The sequence below is a fragment of the Rhopalosiphum maidis genome, chromosome 4, assembly GCF_003676215.2.
Source record: "Rhopalosiphum maidis isolate BTI-1 chromosome 4, ASM367621v3, whole genome shotgun sequence".
NCBI classification, from domain to species: Eukaryota; Metazoa; Arthropoda; class Insecta; order Hemiptera; family Aphididae; genus Rhopalosiphum; species Rhopalosiphum maidis.
The window spans coordinates 24,220,945-24,240,041 of NC_040880.1; the positions used below are offsets into that span (position 1 = coordinate 24,220,945).

At 32.4% G+C, this 19,097-nt stretch overlaps 1 long non-coding RNA gene across 1 annotated transcript; it reads left to right on the forward strand.

Annotated features, from left to right (window-relative positions):
- The first annotated feature begins 1,292 nt into the window (after positions 1-1,292).
- Positions 1,293-15,008, forward strand: LOC113549479. Its single transcript, XR_003404927.1, has 3 exons — positions 1,293-1,412; positions 3,241-3,352; positions 14,918-15,008. It is a non-coding gene; the product is annotated as an uncharacterized LOC113549479 (long non-coding RNA).
- Positions 15,009-19,097: the final 4,089 nt, after the last annotated feature.

Consider the following 19,097-nt stretch of genomic DNA (forward strand, 5'->3'; position numbering starts at 1 on the left):
CACGCTCTGTCGATGCAGATTGATTTTTTTCTCCTTCTTTATTTCCATTCGAATTACATTCAAATCACCAGTAACCCGATACTGTGGATTCATTAGGTTTCATTAGATCATTACTTGTATATACCACCGAGATTGGCATGTACTCAGTTTTCGATTCTCGTGTTTCTCGTGAGTGGTTGAATATCGCATGCGAATAGACAGCCGACATAACCATTGGACTTGTTATAATATTTATCGTCTATATGACGCCATCTCTCCCAGCCGGCTCGATGAACACGGCCGTGTGACTCAAACGGTAATTACCGCTAGAAACCACTTGACAATGGCTGATCATTGAAACGAAGATGATGTGAAAAAAATACTTAATATGGTCATGTGTCATTAATGTGGCGCCTTACATGTCTATAATATTGTTATTCACTTATATAATAATAATATCATCCACTGGGCAAGAGAAAGACTTAATTTATTGTGATTTTTTATAAATTATATAAAAATATAGTGAAATTGAAATTTTGGCCATAGTCATACTTACGAATAATAATATATTATTGAATATTTGGCTAGAATTTACTTAAAATCATCTTCTGCTTATTTTAATTGAATAAATATTATTGATTATCTACATACGTACTATGAACTTTTAATTAAAAATTCCTTAACTAAACACATTACTTTGGTCTATAAATTATAATAATATTATATTCAGGCTAATTATTACGTGTATATTCCGTTGTATTAAATAAACGTCATGTGTTTAAGTTATGTTAGTAAGGTTGTAAGCCTTTGATATTTTTTCGATACATAGTTACTAACCAAATATGATGTCTTTTAAATTTCGTTTTACACGTTTACAATTAACGCACTTTTGATGTTAAAAATAAACTTGTATTTTTGTTAGGCTCATTCTGTTAAATTTATAGCCCGTCTTGTTTAATAAACTTCTTTTTTTATACAATGCATTGATGAAACAAACTGTTTGAGCATCCAGATGCTAATAAGTCTATATTTTTATGATGACTTTTATTGATCATTCATCATTTAAAATATGTTATCATTAATATATTTATATAATATGGTTAATGGTTATATATACACGTCCCTATACATTATTAGCAAAATTAAATGTATATTACCATGTTTAGAATACTTAAACTTAATATCCGTTAACTGATAATTTTGAAAAATATTGATATATTTGCATTTTTAAATCATAAAAATATAAATTGTCTTTTAAAAATCCTATTCCATTTTTACTTGTACTATAATATGTCATATTATATTGTTTTGCAGTTATTATCACTCATATCATGTATTCGTTGTACAGGTACAGTGCACACACATGTTAAGTCGAAATACGAAATATTGTACTATTTGGAACTATAATACTCGACTACCTAACCTTCTTTCAGGTGGGTTTTTATTACGATTAATAGTAGTAGTTACTAGTTATAGTAGTAATAGTAATAGTAGTAGTACTAGTAAAATAGTAAAAAAATAGCTATTGTTTACTCGTATTTTTATAAATTAACGTAAGTTGTCGACGTGAAAGAGACAATCGGTACCTATACGATAATAATCAAAGACTATCCAGGTATCCTGACCATGTTTACTTGTAGTAGTGGTCTTTAAGCCGCGTCCACTTGAACTTCTAACACGACACGAACACAGGCCGAACCATTCGTACCGACCGCCATTCCACCGACTTTGAATCCGCTCTATAACGGCTGACTGCGAAGTCAATGCCAAACGTCAGCAACGTTGACTCTTTGTCGACGGCCTCGTTTTACATGTACCCTACCCCTATTACGACGTGTACGGCTATAATCGAACGGTTATCCCATGCGATATATATTATAATCGGACGAAACGTCCGACTTGTATGAAATATTTTCGTCGCTCAATAAAAAAAAACCGTTTCATTATTAGTTTTATGTGCGCCGAGGTGACGCTCATGTGTGCACCATTATTATTATTATTATTATCATCGTCGTCGTCATTAGTTTCGGGCGGATTCGAATTCGTATGGGTACCGGGTACCTGTATGTATAATAATTATTGACCTCTGGCAAGCTATGGACGAAAGCCGTTTCCAGACATTATTAATATACGACGATCGATTGCGTCTGCCGTTCGGTTTTTTAAAATATAATTTAAGTATGTACAATAATATTAAACGCAAGTGGTCTGGCGATGGCGGTAATGATGACGTTCATCTCGAGTTAATATTCCTCTTTATGATTATTTTAATATACGCAGATGAAGATCTATACTTGTGCGTGCGCGGTCGCACGCGTGTGTGTGTCTCGTGAATAAATAACATTTTTTTTCTTTCCGTCTACACGACAAACGATCAACGTCTATTTACGTAATCCATCATAACGCCACGAATAGCCCACTCGTCGATTATCGACGGCAATAATTTCGCGGTACGTCATGTCTGCGTGGTCGGAAACAAAAATTAAACGACTTCAAACACTATTATAATATAGTTTTATATGCACGTGTGTGTGATGTATGCGCGCGCATGCGTTTGTAAGTAACAAAACAACTACCGCAAGACACCGAACTTATGGAATTTTAAATATTTAAACCGGATAATTTGTTTGTAACGATTTTCTCACTTACCTATGTATTTATACTGCAGTAATTTGGAATCGCATTTATATACATGTATGTATAAATATACTTTATATATTTATGTCTGTAAAATTACATTTTTACTCTTAGTAATATCATCATTTATAATTACCATAGCATACATAAAAATACTTTTAAAAATATAAATTATATAGTATTATCTATTAAATAATTCAATTGTATATTAATATCATTTATACGCGAGACGTTTACAATGTGGTACTTGCAATGATGTTCGAAATGTGCATGTAACTCGTCCTTATGTATCATAATTGTCCCTTTATCATAATTCATGGTCTAAGAAAAGAATTACGATGCATCATAAAATGCTATAAAACCGCATCAGTGGGCGGAAAAATTCAAAAGGGTTCAAAATGTTTGTGGCATGTTGGTGTGTGTGGGTTCTTCTTTTACGGGATAAATCGTAAATATACATATGCATACACTTATATATACGAGTATACATTATAAACTTTAAAATATCATATCCAGTTTCATAACCTGCCAGATTTTATTCACAATAGTTACGACGTGTTGATGCTGCTTCCGTTGACGATACAAACATTAAATTAAGATATATGTTTCTGTTCTTTTTTTCAGACTGAAAATTACGTTCGTTTTCTCATTGGTAATATGGAAATTTCAAACACCGCACTGTTGTCGAACACTATCCAAATTCCTCAGCACGAATACAGACAAGAGGCTATATGACGTAAGTACCTACATAAATATGCTATTTCATTTTACCTGATACTGAACGAATCTATCAGTCCGATAAACTGCACTATCTCATAAATCTCTAAAACATACCCAGTTAAATGCATAATATAAAATAGCTACTCAGAAGTATGTAAACTGATAGAATATAATATATTATTATCGAATCCGATTTTAATATTTATTTAAACCTAGTATCGTATGTAAGAATACTGACGTTGACAATATTGAATCCTGAATCCATATTGTAGTGTCCATGTAAGCGTTACAGAACCAGTTTTACCAGTCAATCATGACACGTAATTTAGTCATTTCTATATTTTTCCTTGTGGAACAATAACTCAAGAGTTGTATAATTTATGCGCGTATTATCTATTATGAGAATATTTTTAGTTTTCATGATAATTACTAATAAAATTAACATTGTTTTTTTTTTTTATTATTGTTATATTATGCTGTTTAAAACGTATAACTACACTAAAAAAAAAAAACACCCAAGTTTAAACTATATTTTTAAAGTTTATTTGTTTTCAAACAAATGTATATAGCAGTAGTAAAATTAAAATAGGTTTCAAGTGCTTAATACTTATTATATACATATACATACTTATGATAAATATATTAATAATAAACACATTTATAAAATATAAAAACATTTGGTTATAGTACATTTAAGTAATTTATAATAGATAAAAAAAAATCCGAGAAATTTTTTATTTATTTTTTAACAAATTTCATTGTTTATAATCAACATTTGTTATGTGATATGAATAAGATTATCAAAATAAAATACATTTGAATGTTACCAATATTATGGAATTTTAAGGTCTAAATATCTCGTGTTTGAAATATTATTACTAACAATAATTACGTACTATAAAAACATACTTCACCCCAGACTATGAAAGTATATATTTGGCTTAATATTACCATCAGACATCAGTAAGACGTTTATGTTGGTAATGTAGACTAGATGAAAGGAGAGTGACAGAGACAGCTAAAGAATATTCCAACGAGATGACTTTATCTATTAAAAAACAGTTTGCCTGACACATACACACACGCATTATATATACACATAAATTCTCTACGCATACACATAATGGTCTCCGAAATATTTCCTTTTATACAAACATATTATACGTACAGTAACTGTATGATACTCCACATGTACATCGCTCCACATTTCTCTCTTTGCATTGTATACAGTCACGAGCTCTACGTTTACACGGCGCATTCATATTCAAATGTGGCGCATAACGAGCAATTAATAATTACCATCGCCGGGGTCAAACACTCCTACATGTATATGAATAGACGCTATTGTGCCACTGAGAACCACTGGTAAATATAAATGTATAAAAAAATAATAGTAATAATAATAATAAAATACTATATTATCCTAAAACACTATGCACGCCCGCGCTGTCCACCCACTATATATACGGCACAGCTATACAAACTCGCCAATGAATAATGAAGCATGTGACTTTTGGAGACGACTATATAGGTACAATGACGAGCACAGGGTACCTACATAATGTATATATTTATAAATATATATAGGCACACAATATATTATTATCTATACCTACATGAAAAGACCGCGAGTTTTTCATTGCGAACAATGTGACTCGAACAATATTTTATTCATTCGGTCGATATGATAAATAATGATATATAGTTGTAATCTTCTATAAGGCAGCTACATATTATAGGTACCATACACGGCCGTTATATATTATATATGCTCGTTCCCGATGGTTATAGTTAGGTTATGATATAATATACGTCATACGATGGTAATCTATATGTACGGAATTCATATTATTTGCTCACCGGTGGACCAACGAAGTATCAATGGATAAACTATTATGCGTACATGCTATCTATTATCATGCACTGTATCCAATATAATAGCACTTTATCCAATATAATAATATATAGAGTAATGAAGTATGCGCATCCCCATTATTCCAATTGCTATCTAATGCAGTTATACAAAATTTGATTTTAGGAATTATTAAATATATATCAAAAAGACCAAATTTTAAAATACTTGAGATTTTTTGCTGAAAGTGTCCCGTGGCAATATAAACTTCCATTTTTCAAATGAATGAAAACGGTTTTTTGCTATAAGTTATTTAGTGAATGGTTTTTTTAAATGGATGTATACAATTTGAATGAGTAGATTTCAATTATAAGAAATTTTATACTAGGAATAATTGAACTTAAAAATTGTTTTCACAAAAATATAAAATAGATATAGCATTGGTTCTAGTACAATAATTATTTATTAGACTTTGACCATTTTTACAAATTTTAAATTTAATAGCTTCAACGTCTTCCAAACCTATTATCACGAACCTATTAATTATCATTAGCTCAAAAATTTAAATAGAACATAAACTACGCATTCAAATTTTGAGTAAATATGTCACTGTGTAAAAAAAAAAAACCACTAATTAATTTACATAATAAAAATATAATAAAGTATAATAATGTTTTCATTTAAAAAGCAAAAGTTTGCATCTCTTTAAACAGTACAAACAAATTTAAAATCATTAAAAATAATATTGTCTTTGAATGTATTTAAAAATTCCAAAAATCAGAGTTTGAATAACTATAATACATATTGAAGAAAAAAAGGAGTGATCATGTTTAGTAGGTCATCCTGTATATAATGTGTATATAAATAGTGTTACCACTGTAACGTGCGTATTATTGCGTTTGGCGCAAAAATCTGATTATGAAAAATTCTTATTATCCGTTGATAATAATTTTATTATCATCATTGTACACGACTTCTCTTCGCTTACCGTATATACACGGTGTATATAATACGTAGGTACCTACCTGTATACAAGTCGTCTTCGCAACCGTATTATTTGTAACCGACCGTAGAGACAAAGAGCAGCTATCTGGCCCAAGTGCGCACGGGTCACGCGTGACGGGCTTTGTGTTGTCGGACTACGTCGTCGTTGTCGTTGCATATACGTCGGTTATAGTGGCCGTTGTAGTCGTAATCGTAATCGTTACCGTGGTTGGTGGGGCTAGAAGGATGTGGAGGTGTTTCGTGTATGTGCGTGTAGACCATCTCGATCCAAATGAGAGAGAAAATAAAATATACGTATATAATTTACGCAGAGGAAAAGAGAAAATGAGAAAGACGGACAGATACGCGTCTTAAGCAGTGTGTACGCTGTTAAAGTCAAACGGACTATTGTTTCGAGTGGCGTGTGCGCGCAATTGTAAGTATGTGTGTGTTTGTCGTGTGTGTGTGTGTGTGTGTGTCGTTGAGCCAATTAAACCATACGGAAAGATTAAAAGAATAATCTACTCTATGTTGGTACTCATAAATGTTGTATAGAACTACAAGAAAACAAGACATTCGGAACTCGACTTTGTGATCGACTGACTCAATATCATCCGTCTGAACGCCATCATGTATCCTTACCTACGTCATATGTGTTTACCGGACACATGGTCATGGTCAGTTTGGTAACCCAAAATCTGCATACGATATCTCGCGTTTCGTTCGTTTAGTGGACGCGCAGAGAAGACTCGTTGTCGTCGAAGGTCGTTGCCTCATCGAGCGGTCGCCGTACATGCATTTTTCGATGATTCAACTCTCTCATTCGACATTCGCAATCGACGAAGCGGCGACGCCGACGACCTGCCGCAGCTATCTCGTGTGCAATCGTCGTCGTTTCCACTCGAACGGTGACAAATTCGCCGCCACCAACCTGGAAATACTACACGATGCAACGACGGTGTACGAAGACGAAAAGAAGAGAAAGAAAAAAATACAAAACCTGTCGCTTAGAAAAGTCATTAGTCGCGTTTTCCGATCGAGAAGGGAAAAATTATGACAACGATGTTGATTGCTGCTGCTGAGGAGGAAATAAAATATAATATATATATTATTTTACAAACGTATATAAAAATATTATTATATATTGTTATACTTGCTACGCGGTAGACAAACAGTGCAGTGTTCACGCATATATATATATATAATATTATATAGGTATACACAATATTATATTATAATGAGAGAAACAAAACGACGTGAAAGAGCGCGTGGGAGTTGGCTGCGCGCGTAGCAAGGTCACGCCGGTGACCCTGGCCGTGTTGGAAACCCGATGGCGGCGATGACGATGCCACCGTGTTCAAACGACCGGAGATCCGGCCACGGTTCGTTTCTCCGTCCTCGGCGTGTTTCGAAAAGAACAAAACGGAATTGTTCCGCAGCGGCAGTCAGTGGTGCCGTGTTATACTATCATCACTTAACCATACTATTATATATATATATATATATATATATATATATATGTTATAATAATAGTACAGATTCGTACAAAACTCAAAACTGCGGCGGTGACAGATTAAAACGAGTGCGCGTGTTATACACCGGTGCGATGCCGGGCCGTATGCACGTTTGCGCGAGAAATTCGCTCGTTTCGTCCGACCCCTGTGACTTGTTTAGACGAGGTTTATCGCAGAATACGACGGTAGTTACGACGTATTTCGTCGTCGTCGACTGGTTTTGACAGTATGAAAATTCGTCGCGGCCCGGTGTTTTCGGTACGCCACGTATACTGTCGCGCGGTGTAGTCGTCGTGGTGTTACACCGAGTGTAACGGGGTTATGCGGCTCGAGCTGGGCGAGCCGGTCCGACGACGACCGCCAGTGATGGTGCGTGCTGCTGCTGCTGTTGCTGCTCTGCCACTTCTTCCCCTCTACTACCAGCACCATCACTCCACTGATCAGTAGTATAAAAATCAAACAATGAAAACCAGATCGGCTTCATTTCGCTATTGTTTTCCCGCAGCCGTCCTGTATTGTTGTTGTTATTATTATTATTATTATTATTATTACTATTACTATTATTCAGGTCTGCCGCCCGACGATATCATATCAATACCACTGCAAAGCAATCCGGTACGATTCTCTGCGTGTCTGTACATCAATAGATATATAGCCGGGAAAAAATAGCGCCATCTGTATTATAATATCTTGTCATAACTCTTTTTTGGCCGGGCGACAGATCGCTAATGCCAAAGTCTCCGCTTTTACGATCTATTAAACTTTATCGAGAATAATATTATATATGGAACGCATTAAATGCTCGGGAGCACAATGGGAACTGCCATAAAGGAAATAAGAGAAAATATACGCAGTGGCGACGGGGAAGAAGGCCATCAAATTTATTGGCATTGGTTGGTTTGAGGCGTGGCAGCTCTATATATTACTATCGTAGTATCGGAGACCGACGATCGTAACGCGCGCGCGACTATGGCTCGTGAGCTTTAAACTGACCGTAAAATCGACGTTCAGCGGTAAACGTATATTATTTTATTATATATTATATTGTATAGAAATAAACGACTGCGTGCGCGTGGCGTGTGTCACGTCTACGGAAGAGAGACAAAACTCGCGGAGAAATCGGCAAAACACATAAACATTATAATACACGGTTAATACAGTTCCACAAATAACTCCGGTATGGTCTATATACCAAGCACCTCTGTATATACTAATGTGATACATTATTATACTGCGCACAGTATTTAGGCCTATTATTGTCCGGGAAGTTTCAGACAGGTAATTCGAAAGACAAAAATATACTTACAGTACTCACACGCGTGGTAACGCTGCGGAATGTATGCTACAGGTGGAGGTGTGAGTACATACACACACGGCTTTTTTGAGAACGGTTGTTTATGGGCGAATCGTGACCCGCGACCGAACAATGGTCGTTCGCACCGCTCCAAGAAAATAATATTGTGTTCATTCTATATTGTACTTAATTAGTCCGCTTTTAAAAAATAAGGCGACGGCCGAGAGAAAAAGACCAATACGTCGCGCGCCGCGTCTCACAAGAAAACTCTGATTACAGAGATGTTTCGAGAAGTGTGAATGGGTGGAAACGGTGCGGGGCCATCTGGACACTGGTCACGTTCGCTACAACAGATTTTTCAACTGTACCTCGGGACACGGATGTGTATAATATACACGATATACACAATACACTATGTATAACACACTACGTCGCTAACCGTATTAGAGTTACAATAGCGTGTATAGAATTAACATAACGTCCGGTTGACGACCAATTCGATCGACTTACATCATTCACAAAAATGGCGCACGATAAAAATATAATTTTATTATCATTATAGGTATAATAAAATATAAACAACTGTTCGAAGACGCGCAAAGTTGCAAAGACATTCGGTATCATTGCAAAACGATAGTGTACATTCATGTAACACCAAATCCGTTACTGTCACTACAATACCACGTAACTACAAAGAATTACAGAAAGCTAAAAGTTATACAAGAGCCAAGAAAAATAACTATCTAGTTTGTTTCTGATAAATAATTATCAAATTTTATTATTTTAGAATGATAAAAAAAGGAGCTTATTATGATTTATGCGATGCACTTTACATTTATTGTATTTGTTTAAAAGCACCTACTTAAAATGTATTACAAAGAAAATCGAAAACACGATGAATATGCAGTAAGGTTGAGATATATATATGTTGTTTAAATTCAAATATTTTAGATTGGTAAATTTTTATACGTGTGTAATATCTTTATCACGGCGAAAAACGCGTTATCACGAAAACTGTGATTTAACAGGAAATGCTTATCAATAAACTGAACCAAGGTATAAAACTAAAATTATAATCTATACCTATCATGGAATCTAAACGTCATTGTTGGCATTTAAAAAAAATGTATCAACTATAGTGTATACGAGATATTGCAGAAAGTTACAGTCGCGAAATGATGTGAAACGGAAGAACAGCCAGAGCGTTTATGCCGAAGCAAGATCACCTAGAATTGCCAAGATAAGTTTGGTCTGGTACGTTCGCACGATGATGGACCGTTGACTTGTTGGTCAGTAAATCCCGTCGGTTAGTTAGTCGACATGGCGAATCCGACGGCACATCACGATAACAATATTATGTATATTCGGACGATCGAGTGAGAGTACATTATTACTATTATTATTATTATTATAGTATTAATCCTCCGTGTACGTGTACGGGCAAAATAATAATACGTGCTTATAATATAATACAATTTCAGCGTTGCCAGTGTATAAGTTACGCAAGAAAATCTGCCGGGAATAGCATCTTTTTCCGCGCGCCCACTCGCATAAACGATATATAGTCTCGTCGCTGACCGGTATTATAATATAATATATATAATATAAACGCGTTTATAGTTATACATATTATATTATTATCGTCGTCTTCGCCGTCGTTGTTGTCGGGTAATAATATGTATGTACGTATTCCCCGTCTGCCTAGTTTGCATGACGTGCATGTGCAGCGCATGTGCATGTGCATGCGTGCACCGAGCCAAAACTAAAAATATTTTCAATCTCCCACGCGAGCCGTTCGCATTGTAAAGATCGAGTACTGCCCACGCAAACAACCCGTTATAATAATATCGGCGAACGGGACGTGTATTATAATATACAACAACGTCGAAGAACTATTGCAGCGGCCGTGGCGTAATTACCTTAACGCGCTGAATTATTATAATTACGCAATACTCGTATTTCTATTCATATATATATATTGCATTATTACGTCTTAGTGTGCGTGTGTTTTCACATTGTTTGTGTGTGTTAAACGGATAATAGTATAATACAATGTCGCCGGACATTTAACAACTGCAGCAGACGGCGCGTAATATTATACGCGAACAGAAAGGCGCACATCCCGTGGCACTGAGGCAGAGATCTCGGGTCGTTATATATAATTTACAATAATATTATAGTAATATATTAATAATTGTGTGTATTAAATCGTATTACAATCGTTGAACAAACCGAAAGTGTGACACTACTTCGACGAACGATTATCTACACGACGATTACTGATTTTGAATTTTTAACCGTAACGAAGCGATACTTGCGCGATGTAGTGTTTGATGACTATGGTTTTTGTGACAATCGGTTTTCGTGGGCTCGGCTATTTTCGGTATAGATAATAAAGATACCTATAATATAGCCGCCTTAAAATACAGCGCTCGTTATTATGACGCCAACGTTTTAAGCAGTCTTGTCCATTGAAAACGATTTCTCTTGCGACGACCGTTCCGCAGTATGGAAATATTCTTTAAGTATTATAATAATATTATGATGACGCATTATTGGTAATATTCATCGGACTCATATATTATAGCGTTAATTAAGTATGATTACAGTATTGTTAAGACCGTTGTTTAATTATTATCATATTATACTAGTTACGATAAACGTGGTGATTATGTCAAAACAAATAATATTAATGGTTCTCCCGTTGTGCACGTAAACATAATATTATACCGAGGATAATCTGTATACAACTGTACGACTTTTTCGTCACATCGGTCTCCTATAGCTACGTGAACTCTAAAATGTGCATGTGTAATACGCTCATCCATTTTTTAAAATAATTATTGTCCAACGTAATAAAAAAATAAATATGTTTTAGCGAATTTCTTCACACCGATAGATTTACCTACATATATTTAAGGATTATTCTTAAATATTATAGAAGGTAAATACCGCTTTCGCCTGGCTTTCTAAATTTCCCTACAATTTTTCTGCTCTTGAAACGAGCTCATATATCCAAACGTGCTATAATCCTGGATGTGTATTATAAGTATTTCGTTGCATCGATTCATCATTAGTGCCCAAACATGTTTGGTTTCCTATACAAACCTAATATGATTCGGTGACAGTAAGGGGACCATTCTTATGTAAAATAATAATTGTCATAATCACAAACAATAATAAAAGTTTATGGTAGTTTAGTAAAATAATATTATATTTTCAACATAAAAGCTAATAAAGCCCCGTAATGCACGTCGGTGATGACTTTTACTGTTTTTGTCAACACCACACAGCGTACATACACGTCACACAATTTATTATTTCAATGGTATGTAATGATCAGCAAGTAATAACAATAATAATAAATATTATAATTTTTAATCTATTCCCAGTGGTAATTTTCCACTCTATGTATATTGAATTGTACGATATTATTTCAAATATACCGTTATCCGAACGTCGTTTACCCACGATGTTGCATAATTATATTATTAAATATATGTATAGGTGGGTGACAATAATTTTATTACTGTATCTAGTTCTTTATCGTGGTCTGTAAGGGCCCCGCATATTACATACGAAACGTACATACGTAACATCATATTATTATTATTATTATATAAAAAAAAAAAAACGAAAATACGAAAACAAAAAGCACCAGCTGCACCGATTGTTCCGGTGTGCGTTACACGCGGTGTCATCTAACCAATTTTGTGCGAGTGGGTAAACACACAGGTGGAACCCGAGCCCCGATAACACCTGCACTAACATTAACAGAATAAGCTTCTAACACTGTTACAAAGTTGTCGTGTACCTACCAAGTTAGTAGTTATATAACGTTTCGGTTAGTTTACAGCGCACTATACACGCCGTACATACAATAATATGCATAATTTTTAAATGTATTTTTACGATTATTTTCATTTACTAAGAAAAAATATTATAATATTTTAATATGGACTATTAATTGTGTCTCGAATAACGATCTTTTTTTTTTTTTATCGTACTCCAGTAGTTCGAGCTTGCGTATACATTTTTACGTGCTATTTATAATATGTACGCACGCAAATTTATTAAAAGCCAAGAGGGAAAAAAGCGTAGGAAGAATTGAATAGAAAAAAAATAATAAACGTTGTGGTATTCGCGCCTATCAAACGGTCACGAACATTTATTATTCAAGAGATCGTTAAAAGTTAGCATACCAACCCACAGAGACCCTCCTCCACTATAATAATAATAAGTCTGGTTAAATTGTATTTATTTTTAGTATTATTCTTTTCCGAGACCGTTTAGAGGGGTGTTTTCTTTTGATAGATATCATTAAGTATGAATTCCTCAGATTTAGGTCGGTATGGGTTTTCTATACAACATTTGAAAATGATTTAACATTGTCCTAGATTATCTATCTCATGTGCCTTCGTTGTATTGTCGGGTAATATGTTATAATAATAGTTTTGTCATCATTTTTTTGATTTTTTCCTATCGTTATTTTTCGAGATGACCATAATTGTCAATCATGTATAATTGATGACATTTTTTTTCACGAAACAGTTGAATCTTTTATGGAGTAATTATCAACACTGTAAATTAAATATAACAATTATTAACAAACCTATCCTCCTGTAAAGAAGGGTTCTGTTTTTTTTCTTTGTACAACTAATTCTATAAATGTAAACAGTCATTATTATATATATTTTTTTTAAATTAAACAATCACTTGACATATTTGAGGTGTATAAAAAAGTATATATTTTAATAAAAATAAAAATCGTATCTATACATTCTATTCGTGAAATCAAATTTTATACTTCGACTGACAGTAGCTATATATATAAATAAACTACTAATATGTAAATAGTATTATAGTTTGGTATAAATTTGGTTGTCATTATTTCACGGGGTAGTATTTTAAATCAGATTACGGGTTATTTGAACAAATGAATAATGCATTTGTGTTTTATCTTTCGTTTCCAAGACAATTTCGATATTTTATTAAATTCCCATAAAGACTGAAAACTCCGTGTAATAATAATAGGTATACCTTAATAGTATGCATAGTGTCGCACGCACGCGAATTAAATTTATCTGGAATATCTACCCATATTGTATATTTATGTATACCTTCATGATATTGACATTTTATATATTGACCAATCGAATTTTGTATTAAAATATACAATGTCATGTCAAATAACGAATGTTAATTTTATATATGATTGGTAGTTATATTATTACGTTTTTATACGAAAAATATAATAATCCGAAAACCGGCGAGTATCATCGTCGCATATATTGTAATCGTAAATTATAATATTATTTTTATTATTGCGGTACTGCTTCGAGTTAAAAATCAATATCGATTGTGTAGAATGATATCGAACGACGCACTAGAAAAATATATATATACAATTTTAGAATAATATAAAATTATATTCATGTATGCATATTATATAGTAGTGGGTAAGATATTGATAAAATGGCGCATAATATATTATTATATGTTTCTCGAGGCGCACTGCGTTTATGCTGTACGACCGACATAAATGGATTTTCGGCTGTCAGGTCGTTCACTCTACAGATTCTATGTAAAAATAATCTTTAAACGTCAAACCTGTCAAATCGTTTCTTCTAACTTATGACACTCAGTCAATTATTGTAGTGTTTTGAAAAATAACGTTTATGTACAACTTGAAGTTCTAACCTATAAAATACATTGTATGCTTCACATTTTATATAGCTACATAAAAATTTTCGCCACATTTTTGTACGAAACAAGTTTTTTTACTATTATCTGTTTTTTGGTTTATTTTTTTTTTTTTTTGTAAACACATACAAACCTAAAAACAAATAAAATATTTGTCCTTTTTATTTTTTACAAACTGTTAATACATTTAAATTAAGACACAATGCATAAGTAAATACATGTATGTTTCTGTAGAGAGGTACACCACTGTCAATTGTATATATTACGAAAGAATGACTTTCGAAAACGCAAAAAACGCCACACTAGCGCCGCCCGCAATCAGCTCGCAAATTTTTGTTTCACTTGCCGAAGCCCAGTCGGAGGTTTATTTACTTTTCTCGCGGGATCCAAATGCGATTTGGCACGAGACCAATCAGACAATGCTGGTGTATTAACCGAAGCGGTAGCGGTGACAGCAACGGCTGTTTTTTTATCGGCAAAGACGACGGTCATATATTTTTATTACATTAATATCATAGTAATATATATTTACATTTTTTTTTCATTTTTTTTTTTGTCATTGCTCGTGTTCATGCTTGAGTCATCTAGTCATCTTTCTATTATACATAAGAACGTGCCAATATATAATAATATAATCTACATTTATATGATAACGCTGCGTCCTAATTTTTTTACTCGCGAATTTGTGTCTATATGAAATAAAAGTGTATGAATCGTAATAGTATCATTCAACTTTACTATTTTCTTCTTAAAAAAACCAATTTCAAGAGTTTTTTTTTCAGATTAAATCATCGATTTGAGTCTTGTGAATATTGTTGATGATTACACGTAGTATACCGTATATTATACATATATACATAATAATATATTATGTTATAGCGCAGACACCGAGTAAAAATAATAAATATTATAGGTATGTTCGTAAAAAGTTGATTGTGCGTGACGAATAGAAAATAATATTAGATATTCATCGAGTCCCATTATTAGTCTGCTATTTCAATCGTTCTACGCCCTACGTGTTTTCTGATATCGATATCGCGCAATGTCTATGGTTTTAGCCCCTACATATGAATATTTTGACGAATACAAAATATGCGTGGTTACTGGACGTAGGTATAAATGTTATTAGTACCTAATTAGCTGCGTTTGAAAATTAATTTTTAATACAATAACCCATTGTCGTTTGTCTTATCTGATAGGAATTGTGCAAACTTTACAAACCTTATACGAACTTTATTCTGATACCTTCACTTGTTGGAGTATTATAGGTGGTAAGTTTATTTCTATAGTATTAGGTCACCCGCATTAGATATACGCGGAGTTGTCGAAAAATGTCGATACAACGTTTGCTTTTGAACACACCGCACGTGACCGCCGACTTCGAATCTTTACGACCGTATAAAGGTACTGTCAAATATACATATTATAATATACTGGGGTGAGAAAATAGGTAACTTTCGAAATAAAATATTCTATCGATAACTAAGAGTATTTTTTTCAAAAAATGTATCGCGTACATACTATGCCTACTATTATAATACAATGACGCGTTGTATTAATTTTGTATAATAATAATGTGTAACGTTGTATCAAGTCGCATTTGAAACGCCCGAAATCATATTGCGTCATTTTCGATTAGCGATGCGCGCCGAAAAACAAACGGCTTCTGGACGTACGTAATATATATTGTATTCGATGACCAGCACGTGTGTGCATAATATAATATATTATACGTCACATAGAAATAAACGTATAAAAAACTATTAAAATAACAATTTTAGTCGTTATACTGATTAATAGTTTCACACTGCACATCTAACCTATATGAGTCAATAAATCAATGCGATAACTAGACATTTTATAGTGTTATAATATTACATACTTGTATTTTACGGAGGCACATATTATTATATGGCTATATCATATCGAAATAATTATAATAAGGGTTACTACTTAAAAAAAATATATTTATACATATTTAGCATCCTTATTGACTAATGCTAAACTATTATTTATTGTTACTTATTAATACTTATTATAATATAGACTATAGAGTAAAACATTAATATTTAATGAGTCTACGAAGCTATATTATATAATAAACGTATACCTACTTTTTTAGCATATTATACGAGACGTTTGATTTTTTATGAATAAAATTAAAAAAAAAAACGTCAAATAAACAATATTATTTGATACAATATTCACAATCGTATTGTATATTCTATCCTACGTGGTAAATATATCATTTTAATCAGTTTTCTGGAAAACGAGCGGCGAACATCAGCACGATAACAATATTATATAAAACCAGTATAGTTTTTCACTCCATCGCGAATAGTATATTAAACCACAGTAAAATATAAACTGTATATTTTAGGTATATTTTTATCGTCTATTGAAATTTATTTTTCTGTCAAAAAAACTCAACTTCTATGTGCAATGAATTACGAGATATAATAAATACCTGTTATACAAATATTATTTTTTTATATATACCTACTCACTACTTTCTACGTTGAACAAACTTATTTAGAGAGTAATGTGCATCTTGCGCCTTCAAAATGCAAAAAGAAAACTACACGTAAGCCTAAGAATATTAGCCTATAGGTAAAATATTAAAGGTTCTATAAATCTATATAATTTATATTCAAATAATTTGAAAATTTGTGGAAATACATTTTTTTTTTATATTTTCTATATCTAAGAAATACAACTCAAGATCTATATATAACCTTCAGTAGGTATATGTATATTTATGTATTTATGTAATATTTATAATAAAATAATATATTAACCCTGTACTGCTGTACACGTGCATTCACATTCTTATCAATTTAAATTATTTAACGCGTCGTATAAAAATAAAATATAATTTATTACATCTATAGCTTTTTAAATTATATTTCTAATGTATGAAAATAACATGAACTCTTATCTCTGATATTTGCATTTTAATATTTACTGTGATACAGTGTTTATTAAAATATTAATGTATGTATTTATTTATCAACCGTAAAAACGTTAAACTAGGTATACTATTATATTAATTATACAATATGCACGGAATCATTACCATAAAGCTATACGATAAAAAAAATGTATCCAATACTATTTAATTTAAAATCCTGGATTATATGTTGAATTCAAAGGTTATTTGTGCAGGGTGTTATTTTTAGGTTCTAGTGTTTTAAAATTGTTATTCTAAAACCCAATCAATATTGATATTTGCCAATATTTAACACAGTCATAAATTGAATAATATCTTAAATATTGCGTGCGTGCTGACAAATGTACATGATTTTAGATTCTACTATCGAAAAATATTCAAATCACTGCAGTATTATCAAACTATTATAAAAAGCGTTGGATGTCGCGACCTTTAGTCCATTAAACTTGTCGTCGTAAATATTATGTAGTATAATTATACAATATACACCTACGTATAAAATGTAGGTAATATAGAAATCAGTAATGATTTTGCCGGTAACGTTATAGCTAAATCAATTTCTATGGAAACACGAAAACGCAATTATTCGTTATGGATTATATTTTATATTATACCATAAATATATAAAATAATATGAACTGTGAACATTTTTCATAGGCATTTCCATTTCCGGTTGAATGTTTCCGTATTAAGAGTTAAACAATACATCATACATATACATAAAATATAAATTATATTATATTGTCATTTATAATGTGTATTTGGTATTTTTTTCTTATACGTGATATACTGTATTATACCGCTTCCGTACAGTCGTTTCCACTATACCGTACCATTACTATTGCTACTGCAGTTTTTTCTGTCACTATATTTATATTGTGTCGATATAGTTTACCCACCATCATCCATTAAAACGGAAAACTCAATGCGTTCAAAATTTTAAATCGAATGGCGATTCGTGTTTTATATTTCTTCTCTGTTTTGAATTTTTTTGTTGCGAATAAGGCAACAACAATGTATGTTAAATTGACCGAACTTAACTGATAAAATACTGTATTAGTATTACATACATTTAGATAGTACACTATATTATATTATAATGTTAAACATAGGTATAGTAGTTTGCAAGTATACTTTTTTATGTATATTATATTATTATTATTTTCCCTGCACCACTTTAACAACAATATTGTGTAATATAATATCACAAACATAGTTACCATATTAAAGTAATTAACGTTTTATTATTATTATTATTATTTTTTTTTTTTTACCTCACTAAACATTATTGTTATTTTTGACGATAAAACAACAATTAGGTCGTATTGTATACGAATGTCTGTGTGCGTACAATAATAACGATTAAATACAATTTAACGTTCCTTATCGAAATTACGTGATTTCAAGACGTACAATAAATGAGGAGAGTTGGGAAAATGGGAATGAAGTCTCATAATAATATAA